Source organism: Aulonocara stuartgranti, assembly GCF_965226115.1.
Source record: "Aulonocara stuartgranti genome assembly, chromosome: 8".
Classification (NCBI taxonomy): domain Eukaryota; kingdom Metazoa; phylum Chordata; class Actinopteri; order Cichliformes; family Cichlidae; genus Aulonocara; species Aulonocara stuartgranti.
This window is the reverse complement of record NC_138959.1, coordinates 24,117,007-24,129,477: the sequence shown is the minus strand read 5'-3', so window position 1 is coordinate 24,129,477 and position 12,471 is coordinate 24,117,007.

Sequence of the window (12,471 nt, the reverse complement as noted above, 5' to 3'; positions counted from 1 at the left end):
ATTATTTTAGTCCTTTTCCACTTAATTACACTTGAACTACATAGAATATGAAATACCCTCTACATCTTTTTTTAAAGAATATAAAACATTCATTAAAAAAGAAAAGATATATGGCCTAGAGCTGAGACGCCACATTTATTCCAGTTTGATCTTAAGTGGGCCAGGCCACGTTTAATCCCTGAGATAGTTTAATATCAGAAAAAAAAGTCCAATTTCGACAAAATGTATAAATTTTTGGGGAGGGGGATGTTTTTTATATGATAATAAAAACACTGCTGTAGTAAATGCAAGAAATCTGTCAGCACGAGTCTCTGGGCTTAATCTGCAAGAGGTAAATGTGTAAAATTATAAACAGAAATTTCTTGTTTATTCACAGAAAATGTCTGTTTTTACATTTCTATTGTAGTGAAAAAAAATTTATTTAATTTTGGGGGAAATTGGACCAAGGTTGAGTTTAAATAGGAAAATCAGTCAACACTTTGTGTTACCCACAATTTTTTATGGATCGTCTTCAGAAGTGACATCGACATACTGGGCCTTGGGAGACATGAGTTTCTAGGCTGGCTACGCATGTGACCTCATTGTTAGCACCCACCAACGACACCATAACAGGCTGATGTTGTCATGAGGCGACCTTTGTTGTGATTTGGCGCTATATAAATAAAATTCAATTGAATTGAATTGAATATTGTAATAAAAACAAACTGATGTGACCATGATCATGGAGAGGTCTTCATTAGTAGGAAACTTAGAAAGAAAATACAATTAAAAATACAAAATTTATGCCCTAACTCACATTTTATAAAAACATCCAGTGGGCCAGATTGGAGTCTTTACAGGGCCAATTCTGGCACCTCGAACTAGAATATAAGCAAAGTTTGCCTTTTAGTCCTTTAGTGTGTTTTTAGATCATTGTGCAAAATGCTAAAATGCTGCTACTACAGATCAAAGTGTTTTACTTTGTTAAACTAGAAAAATGTGCCAATTTAATCATACTAAAAAAACTTTTTAAATAAGAATTAAGATTTGTGCAGCTCCGTGTTCCAGTCTTCGCACACGGAGCTCCTACAGTGACTCAGTGTTGACAGATATTAATGCACTGCTGAGCGTGCCTGACACTTGTTGGGAAGATGTGAGTAAACTTTCTCGACATCAGTGTGAAACTGCCGGGCAGTTCCACACCATGTGTTTTACACTACGCTGAGCACAAACCATGACTGCAGTGTCTTATCTCTGCTTCAGTTCTCATATGAACAAGGATTTGCGTACAAAGATTTGTGTCTGTCTAAAACTGAGACCGAATACAATGAACTATTTTTAAGCAAAGCGAGAACACCTGATCTTGGTAAAAATGTGCCTTTGACGTGGAGATTTAAACCTCTCAAGCCCTGCACGGCTTTATCTCAGCTCCATCACTGAAAGGTCCTTTTTGTGATTTGAGATCCCCTCAAAAAAGTTCGCTTGCAATATACTATTAAAAAGTCACTGCTGGCATTAGATTGAAACTGAGATTAGTAAAGAGGGCGATTTGGACGAGTGTGGAACTAAAATGTCAGTTTGTAAGACAATGATTAATCTCCCAAACCCCGAGGGAGATCTGGAATAAAAGGTTTCAGATATGAGTCTGAGATTTTCAGGGAGGATCTGCTAAGCAGCTGTAAGAAGATAACGGAAATTATGTGGCGAGATGTCATTAAAAGGTGTTAGTTTTGTTTTAGAGCACTCTCATTTAGTTCTGCTTTCTGAGACTGTTAGTAATACAAAGAGTCCACTGCTCCCCCTCCCCGATAAAACAACTGCAGGTGCAGAAGCTTATCCCAGTGTGCATCCCTGGTCAGACCACGCAGAGAGACAAACAAGCCTTCACACTCACATTCACATCTACGGCTGATTTAGAATCACAAATCAGCCTAACATGCATGTGTTTGATCTGTGGGAGGAAGTCAGAGCACCCAGAGAAACCCCACACAGGGACAGGGAGAACATTCAAACGCCACACAGCGAAACCCAGGACCTTCATCTATGGGCGGCGCTGCTGTATATCATGGTCATCTATCAAATAAATAAAGTCAAGAAATGACAACCACAACTTTGAACGCCATCAGCCCGTAGGAGTGCTTATTTCACTTGCAGGGTCACGGTACCACACTGGCTTCCCACTCATCGAAGCCTGAGAAACTGACTCAGTCTCTGACCCTGAGGCTCTGTAGCAGAAAAATCCAACAATCTAGAGCCAGTCCTGCACAGTTCTACCAGAAAAAGAGTGTATAAAGCACTTTATACAACATGTCTCATTCATCCAGTCAGACACAAGCATTCCCCACCCCTGCTATATCTAAGCGTTTTCTAATGTTCACTAATAAATGCCTTGGAGAATAATTTGGGGTTCAGTTCCTTGCCCAAGAGTACTTTAGCATGTAAACTGAAGCAGCTAGGGATTAAACCACCAACCTTTTAATTTGTAGGTGCTCTACTGCTTTACTGCTCGAGCCACAACCACATAAATCTGCTGGGCCTTGAGTTAGAACCAGTAATGTGCAGGAAATAGTGCAGGAAACCTCTAATGATTTGCAGATGCAGTTTTTCATCCAATGAAATGTGTCACAGCTTCTGTTAGTCAAAATAATTCTCAAAGGCGTTCAAAAAGTGGCCTGGTTTTCAAAAGGAAACAGGCAGGACCTTTGCACCAAAGCCACACTGGTGGAAGGTGTTTGTTAAGAAAGACTGACAGAACAAAGCCAATCAATAGCTACATAAACAAAAGAGGAAACACGGCCATTAAAAATGCATATTAACAAACAAATTCATCACTGGGATTCAAACTACAGGAGCATGCTTGAGCAAGTGAGCCGTAAATAATCAACTTCCACTTTGGCTACATCTGTATGTAAAACACCTAAATGCAAGTCACCGTGTGAGAAAAAAAGAAGCAGAATTTGAGGAAGAGCTGCACATGGATGACTCGGCTCCATGTTGACTCACAGTGAAAGCAAAAGATTGGTCATCAGATTTGATCTAATCTGCACCAAAGTGTTAAATGCAAAATAATGGAGAGAAGATGTCAAAGATTTAAACAAAATCAAAACAAAACAAACAAAAAACAACAACAAAAAAAGAAGAAATAGTTTGATAGGAAATATTTTTGCATCACCAAGGTGGTTCCCATAGAGCTATTAGCAAAAAACGTCCCATATAAGTGATTTACAGTAGATGAGCTGAAGTATCTGAAAGTCATGTCCCTCAAAAAAAGGAAACAAAAATCCAACAAACACCTGACAGGACCATAGAGATGGACTCTTCAGCTGATCTATCTGCAGTTCACCCAAACCTCTTAATAGAGGGGGGTCTTCTTAACGAAGAGAAACAGAGGGGGAAAGCCTCAGGTGTGCTAAAATACACAAGAATTGAACTGAAAATCAGTGGCAACCGGTCTGTTGGAGAGATGAGTCCAAATTTGAAACTTGTAGCTAAAATCAGCTTCAAGGATGGAAGTCAGGAAAGATACACAGCAGTAAGTGTCATTGTTCCATTGTTTCATGGAATTATGAACACAGAAAATTATAGTTCGATTCCGCTCCACCACACAATATGATGAAAGTCTCTGATTGGCTATAGTTTCACTCTTCACCGTGACAATTCAGTTCAGTTTCTTTTCAGTTTTAATTACACAATGCCAAATCACAATTTGCCTTAAGGTGCTTAATGTTGTTTTTCTACAGAAAAAAACCAATGACATCTGGCTTAATGGATAGAGCTGGGCATCATCTGCATAGCAGTGAAAATTTATGCTATGGCTTTGAACGATAGTACCTAAAGGAAGCATGTATAATATCAACAGAACTGGTCCTGGTGAGGAACCCTGTGGAACATGTCAATGATCCCAAACATACTGGCCAAATAGAGAAACACACATTACACACTATTAGTCATGGACAAGCCTCTCCAGAGCCCGGACTTCAACATTATTGAAGCAGTCTGGGATCAAATGGACAGTGAAATGAACAAAAGGCAAGCAACATCCGAAAACTGCTATGGTGTGGGTCTAGGGACCCAGGGCTCATGTATTTTTGTATTTTGTATGTTTATTTTTCCATATGTAGGGTTTTGGTTGTTTTAAATAAATCGACTCTCCTTCACAATAAGAGTCCAGCGTTTGGGTCCTTCTTACCTCAACTCCACGGTCTGCCATTGCAATCCGTGACAGTTTAATCCCGCCATAATGGACCTGGCGGACTCAAGTGTTGCCTCAGAGAAGGAGTTGTTCTCCCAGCTCTGGGATTACTGCTGAAGCATAATCCAGACTGCGAGCAAACACCAGAGACAAATAGAGGTAGTGTTTTTTGATAACTTCCTGTCATCCTCTACCTTTTCTGTGAGCTTTTTGGATATGAGAGTAAGCTCCAGCTTTGAGCTGTTTGGTTTGGGCAGTCTGAGCAAGGAGGATTTGGCTGCCCTCCTGGGAGTCCTTGCTTCCTGTTTTTTTTCTGCATCGACGGACGGTTTTCCCACCGTCGCTTGCTGCTCACTTGTTGGAACCTCGGAAACTAAAGACTGTTTCTTCCCCGTTCACTGGCAATGCTAAGCCTGCTAAATGTGGAGAGAGAGCGGTTTTGGCTAACCTGTCCACTGTGGGTTTCTCTGAGTCAGTGGGCCTAGAGACTGTCAGTGGGCCCTGTAGCTACTAACTGTGAATCTGTTATGAGTAAACCAGGCTGAGGCTGCCACACCACCATCATCACAGATGCTCATGGCAGCTTCGCCACCATCATCTCCACCACCTGTGGCTGCCACACCACCATAGCCATCGCCTCAACCATCTGCAGCTGCCGCCCCGCTTGGGGGGACCCGCACAGCCCGAGCTGGAGGACAGCACGCCGGGGGTCTGTGGGCCGTCTGCTGTGCCTCAGGATGTCAAGGCACCTGGTTCTGCCTCGTCTGGCCATGCATGCCGGCCATCCACCAAGTTGCCCGGGCCATAGCCTGCATGACCTGAACGTCATGGAGCGTCTGCTGTGCAACGCTGCCGCCACTGGACCCGCGGACGGCCACCTGAGCCGCTAAGTTGCTGCCAAGGGATCCGCGGCCGTCCACCAGAGCTGCCATGTTACCAACACCAGGCCCGTGGCAGGCCACCTAAACTGTTTTGCCACAGTCGCCGCCCACTGGGCCAACCTCCAAAACTGTCTCACTGTCGCTGCTGGACCCGTGGCATGCCACCGGAAGGATCTCACCCGCATCGCCACCGGTTTGGTGGGCCACCTGAACTGTTCTGCCGCCACCATGGAAATCATGGTTTGTGGAACTGTTATGCGGCCTCATCAAGAGCGTGCTATTTAAGAAGGTGGCAGAGCTCCAGTCAGCGCAGGATTATACTGCGACAAACCTGTAAAGTACCTCCGTTGATGAGTGTTCGTGAACAACATTGCTGCTGTGGGTGTCCTGCTGAGCTGCGTGTTTTTGTGTCACCAGGAGACAGGAGCGGAGAGCGTCGTCAGGAGGGGAACTCACGGAGCTGAATTAGGTTTTGGAGTTGTCACCTTTTTACTGTTTATGGACACGTGCACGTGCACACGTGCAAAAAAACGAGCTTTTAATGTCCTCTGAGAATGTCATTTGATACTATTGGCTGATCGTGCGAATAGGTCCCTTCAACATTAAACTCTACAGAGCTAAGATTGCCAAGAAATACTCATTGTGAAGAAAGGCCCAACGAAGAGAATTTGTGTTGCTATACTGAAGAAAGTTCAAAGTTAATTGAGTTTGTAGATTCTTGTATGCTGCATGTATACTACATGCAAATAACACCATTAGCCATGTTTTACTTTATTCTGACATTTACCATTATGTGGTCATCCTGTTAAATAGACGGTTAACAAGATTGAATATTTGTTATTTTTGCTTTGACTAAGCTGCCACATAAAAACATTAAGCGAACCCTCAATCATCGTAGTATAACACATTATTAAACATCAGGCATATCATAATAATCCACTGTGAAGGCATTTCAGCTGATTTGGTGCAAGTCAAAGGGGCAACAGGTGCAGCAGGGAGGCAACAATAAGACCAACCTCCAAGAAAGGAAATAGTTTTGCAGGTGGTGGCCACAGACGATTGCCCCTCCTATCTAATTTTTCAGCTTTCTCTTAGTTCCTGTCACAGCTGGCAGCACGTGATGGTGCATACAAGGCATTGCACAGGTAGTCCAACTCCTCCAGGAGGGGACACCCATACATACTACGACCAGAAGTAACTTCAAGCACAGTGTGGATGAGATACCAGCAGACGGGCGGTTATATGAGCATATTTGGACAGGCTGTAGAAAAGCATCAACGCAGCAGCAGGACCAGGAGGAGTGTTATCAGAGCCCTACAGGATGACCTCCAGTGGGATACTTATGTGTGTATTTCTGACCAGACTGTCCAAAAAAGGCTTATGTAATGTGTTCACCATGGTTTATGCTTCCTAGCTGGACAGATTGAGATCATTGATGTGTACTGACTTTGTTTTATACTTTGATATATTATTGCTTCATGTTTAAAAAGACCAAGAATAGTTTTAAGTGTAGGTTTTGATTAAATGAAAGCATGCTTTGCCATATATGTCCTGGGTGTGAATCTGTAGAGCCATGAAAAAGTATTTGTGTCGTTCCTGATTTCAGATTTTTTTAAAAAAATTTTTATATATTGTCACTCTTAAATGTTACAGATCATCAAACAAATTTTAATAGTAGACAAAGACAACCTCGGTAAATACAAAATGCAGTTTTTATATGATGATGTCATTTATTATGGGAAAAGTTATCCAAGCTTACCTGAACCTGCATAAAAAAGTAACTGCCCCACACTGGGAAATTACTGCACTGTACTTTCCCAGTGTGGCCCATTGCGAAACTGAATGTGACACTCCTCATTCAGAGAACTATGAAGCTACGTGTTTTTGGCAAGTCTGGTATTACCTGAGGATACAGCAGTGACATTATCTGAAACTCGAGCCACGTCTAATATGAGCACTCGGTATGTGAAGGTAAAGTATTTATTAGTATCCATGAATAAAGCCAAAAGGATTTATGGATTTAAATACATGCATTTGTTTTGATAAAAAGACTCACAGCAGGCGAGAGGAGATTTCATAAAGAGCAGTTTGTTGTTGGGGGTTTGTATTGTTGCGAAAAGTGTGCCGCAGATGGCGAACAACTGGTTCGAATTCTGAGAAAGAAAAAGGAGGTTGCTGTGCATTGTGGATCACACCTTTAACCAAATAACCCCTGTCAGAAACCTGAAGTCACCCAGAATAGATTTGCTGCAGGTGGGTAGTCAAATTCTTCAAAGGGAAAAGGAAGCCAGCTCACATGATTAAAACTGAAAACAATGAAAAATAGTCCAAACAGGACTAAATCAGCCTTGGTCTGATTTGCTGAAATATTTCATGCACAACATTTAGAAATGCTGGGTAGCAAGAAGAGTGAGTTTAGTTCTACATAGAGTGTTATCTTATTAGATATTCACTTGATTTGACTGCTTTTCACTGTTGACAATGATAGAAAATGTCGAGTTGTTGCTCCTGCGAAAGCATGGTGGTGTAATATTTTGGTGGGCACGATGAAGAAGAAATATAAATAAAGCCTGCAAAAACATCTTTGTTCCCATAAACCACTGGGATTTTGTAATTTTATAGGGAACACAAAAAGCAGCAGACTCTGACCAGCAGATGGAGTCACGCTACAGTATATGAAAGGATAATCTGCTCTGTGCACGTTCAACAGTAACTTCCAGCCTGGTCTATGTTCTGTTCAACATGGATTGCAGTGGTTTACACGCACCATCTTTTTTCTTTCTTCATGCCACTGGAGCACTTTGTTCATCAGTTGTAATCCTCTTATGAAGGTGTTGAAACTCTACTTAGGCGCAGGTTTGAAGAGGATGAAAGTAGGCTCAGTATGTGATGAAGATAGTATTGACAGGTGTATGAAGATATGTGATCAAAGGATGAGAGCTCATATGTCGAGCAGAGCTCTCCTGAAATGCCTCTTGGACCACCGAACACCCAAGAGGGGCGTCTTTGCTAGATCAAATAGACAGCGTTGCACAGTTGCACTCTCACATTTACTTTCTTCAGTGACGGTGTAGCATCTGTTTTCACTTTACCCATGCTGGGAAACACGATGTTCATTACAGAATAATGGAAAACCCAGACATCATCCTTTGCTTTGTCTATGCAGGTGAAAATTACTGTATTTACAACCAAGTGCTGTTATGAATACTAGATGGTTAAAATGCAACTATGTTTCTCTTTTCATGCATTCGTCCTGCAGAGGCTGTTATAATGAACCGACATGTTGTATTTGCACTATTTTCTACGGTGTCTTTGAAAGGTCAAACACACTGTGAAAACCATACAAAACACAACAGAAGTAGGAGAAAAAAAGCTAAAAAAAACCAAAAAAAAAATCCCAACCAAGGTAGAAAAACACTGGCTTATGATATAAATACTCATTCTCCATTTATCGCATTCAGAAGATTTTCAGAAAACTTGACCTCTGACCTTAAGGTCAAGGTCAAAGTTCAAAGTCTCTGAAATTCAAACTCATCTGAAAATCATAGTGGATGCACCTTTGGTATGAATTTGAATATGTAACATGAATGCATTCACAAAGTTGGGTATTCACGCTGTCCTGCAAGGTGACAACACCACATCACCCTTTTACCACAGTGGTTGAAGGGTGATGTGGTAGTGTTTTTAAAACCCCCAGGGTAAAAAAAAGGGTAGAAACTATTGCAGTGCAGCCCAATGTAAGTAACTGACACTGTAATTAATGAAAAAATGAAAGTAAATGAAAAAGAGGGAGGAATCATTCACGACTGCGTAACAAACAAAGTCACTTAAACTTCATTAAACTTTAATCTGCCATCAGCCATTGTCAGCCCTTATCCTTCCTGACTGATCTCCTTGTCACTTGTCACCCATTCAAATTGGCACAGGTAGTTCAACTCCTCCAGGGTGGCACAGTGTACTGCCACAACACTGTTTGCTGTGTCTCCCAGCACAGTCTCATAAGTTTGTGCCTTTATACAAGGAGAGTTGGACAGGGCATCAACCAGGGAAATGGACCGGTGTCTGCTCCTTTGTGCAAGAAAAGAGAGGAGGAATGCTGCCAGATCACCACAAAATGACACTGCAGTGCAGTGCAGTGTACATGACCGGTCACTTGTAGTGACAGGAAATTGTCAAATGCCATTTGTGTCTATTTTTCTGTTTGTTTTAGTATCTTTTGGCTCTTTGTTTTCTATTTAGGAACCCTCACTTTAGCTTCTTTTTTCCCTCTCTCTGCTCTTGTGGTGTCATCACTGTAAACTACCTACAACACCAAACAGTGAGTCTAGTTAAAGCTAACAGTTAGCTGGTAAATGCAATAACACTTTTGGCCATTAAATGCTTCCTCTCAGAGTTAAGGGAGACAAAAAAGAAAGGAACAAATGCAAAATAAGACTTACTATGGGACTTATTAATCAGAAAAAATAGACAGACACATCACTTGAAAACACAAAATCTAATGGTAATTCTATCTATTGCTAACATGACAAATACGTGATGTTGGGGTTTTAATAGTGAGGTGGAATGAGTAAAACTGCATGTCTGTTATCACAGCATACCGAATAATATTTCTTTGTTTTATGCTGATTTTGTGTGTGGCCACCTCTTAAACTCATGCACCGCGGCGTTGAATATATCAGAGTACGCTGCAGGAGCCTTTGACAACATTCTGAGCAAAAATAATTTATGCATGAATTATGTAAAATGCTTGTTTGTGAGTATGATTAAAACTAAGCTGAAAGCTGGCTCTTGAATGGATGATATGGCAAACTGCAAGGGAAACTAGGGCCATAGTGTTCTTTGACTCTTCACTATGTAAACAACAAACCTTAACACAGCGATTACTTATGTATTACTCATGTAAAAGCTTCTTTTAAGAATCCTTTTATGGAGAATCTGCTTTTCTTAAGTGCTGAAGTGAAGTGATGAATGCAGTCACGACAGCTGAATCTTGGTGAAGTTACATTTGGCAGAAGAGAAAAGCACAGAGCTTTGGGTGTGTGAAAACTCAAAAACTGTGATATAAAACGTGCGCTTTGTGATTTTACATCCCAATTTAATCTATCACAGAAACCCACCAAATTTCCATTTATTTTGTCAGTACCTAATTTTGTGGCGTTTCTTATGCTGATTGCATCTCAGCCTACTTTAAATTCACATTATGCAGAACTTTTCAAAAGACGTACAAGGAATGGTTTGATCGGCCATTTTTCCATCTGGTTATCGAAAAGGTCAGAGAGGCGCGATTATACCCCTCTGAAGCTTTGGCACAGTGCTGACCTACAATAATAAAACCAGGGGAGCATGGTCAGCGCTCACTGACATTTTTTAGATTGGCATTCAAACCTAATTCTCATAAAGCTTCAGCTGACGAAATATGGACATGAAAAATCTCCCTCTACTCTGAGCCTTTAATCCTCATTTCCATCCTCTCACCTGCCGCCACCACAATAAAACACCCCCGAGCACGACATTCATTATAGAATACATTACTTGTTTTTCGGAGTGGAACTGCAGCGCAGCCTGGCACGCCGTTCTGAGTCGTGAGTCATTCGGAGGCGACTCAGGCTGGAGAGAAAATGAGAAGTGATATGAGGGAATGGTGTTGCACGTAGGCTCACTGGTGTGTGGAAGGTAATAGATTGAGCTTTGACTGTTTCTTCTTGCCAGGGAATGTCCTCATAACCCCACATGAAACTAAATAAAACACACATTTTGACCTTGTCACAATAAACCTAATACGAAATAATAAATGAGAAGCTGTAACTCAAGTTTCCTAATTGCAATTATGTTCTTGTAGTTTGTTTGGGGTTTTGGGGGGATTTTTTTTGCAATTTTGACCTTGAACAATAGTTCTCTAGGCTTTTAAGGTCTTATAAATTTTCTTTTGGTCAGTTTTGGGTTGAATTTCAGTCAGTGGTTTTGGAGATCTTGTCAAAAGTGATGGAATGATTATATTCGGCTTTTGGTTTTCCTGTATTACCATGTGGAACGCATCAAATTGGACACTATTTCCTTATTCTACATGAAAATTATCCCAAACACACTGTCAATACAGTAAACGCATACCTGGATAGAAACAATGGAATACTATCAGTCATGGATTGTCCCCCCAGAGCCGTGACCTGAACTTTACTGAAGCAGTGCTGCATTATTTTGACAAAGAAGTGAACAAAAAGCAGCGGAGATGTCCTTCAAGAAGACTGGAGAACTATTCTGAAGTCTACATATATTCAACTTGTTTATATGTTAACAGGAAGTAGTAGGATTTTTCTATCAGGAGTAGCCCTGCTCATTTGATCTCCTTTAGAACAATAAGAAATCTTTTCGAATGTTACTCTCATGTCACAAAACCTCCCCCCGAACACACAAAAAAGACCAGATCAGCCCTGATACTGTAATTGAGTGCTAGCTCCCTCTTTACAATTAGGGCAACTTTATGATTCATAACTGGAATCAGAAGATTTTAAAGTCTTATAGAGAGCAACACCCAAATTTCCCTTTAAACAAAAGCCACACTAACAGCACTAGTACTGACCAACTGCTAATGTGAATATGCACACGTGAAGAAGTTCCAACTCAAAAAATGGAATAAATGTCAAGTTCAGAAAAGATTAACAAACAGTTACATTACATTTCATTATTTTTAGCAGTGTAGCCAGGGGCAGACTGAAACAATGCGTGAAGCCAGGAACTGGACTCCATCCACTCTGCTCACACAAACCCCAGAGTTCCCGTAATTATATTCCTGGATGTCCACTATGTGTTTTCCCTCTTTTTTGGCAAATAAATAACATTCTAAATGAAGGCGAAAGAAAATAGAAGAGTCAATAACTCTGGAAAAGCTGTCCAGAAAGATTCATTTCATTTTTAAATATTTTCCGTGCTGAAAAGAAGGACTAATGAGCCTGTCAGGCCACATAAAACAATTAGCCTATGCCTTATAGACAGAGAATGAGATGCAGATTTTACACTAATACAATGAAAAAATCTATATATTCAGTTCAGCTAAGTATCAGCTGTTTTACACACTTTAACTGAAACTGAATAAGCCCTGACAATGCAAATAAGCTTAAACGGTAAATTACATAGCTAGTATTTTTGTGTTAGTGTTTCAGCATACATTTCTTTTATTTTTCCCTCTTACCTCCACCTTTCCTTTGACTTACTCAGCAACGTATCTAATGTTCAGTAGAATTCGGTTTGATTTATATAGTGGCAGGTCACAAAAGTGACCTCAAGGAAATTCCTATTGTAAGGTAAAGACAGCTAAAATGTTAAAAACGTTGCACCTGATGTGTGGATTGCAGAAGTTCTTATTTTGCCAGAGCTCAGGTTGAATAGCTCAGGCAGGTCCCTCACAGGTAGTTTGACAATAGG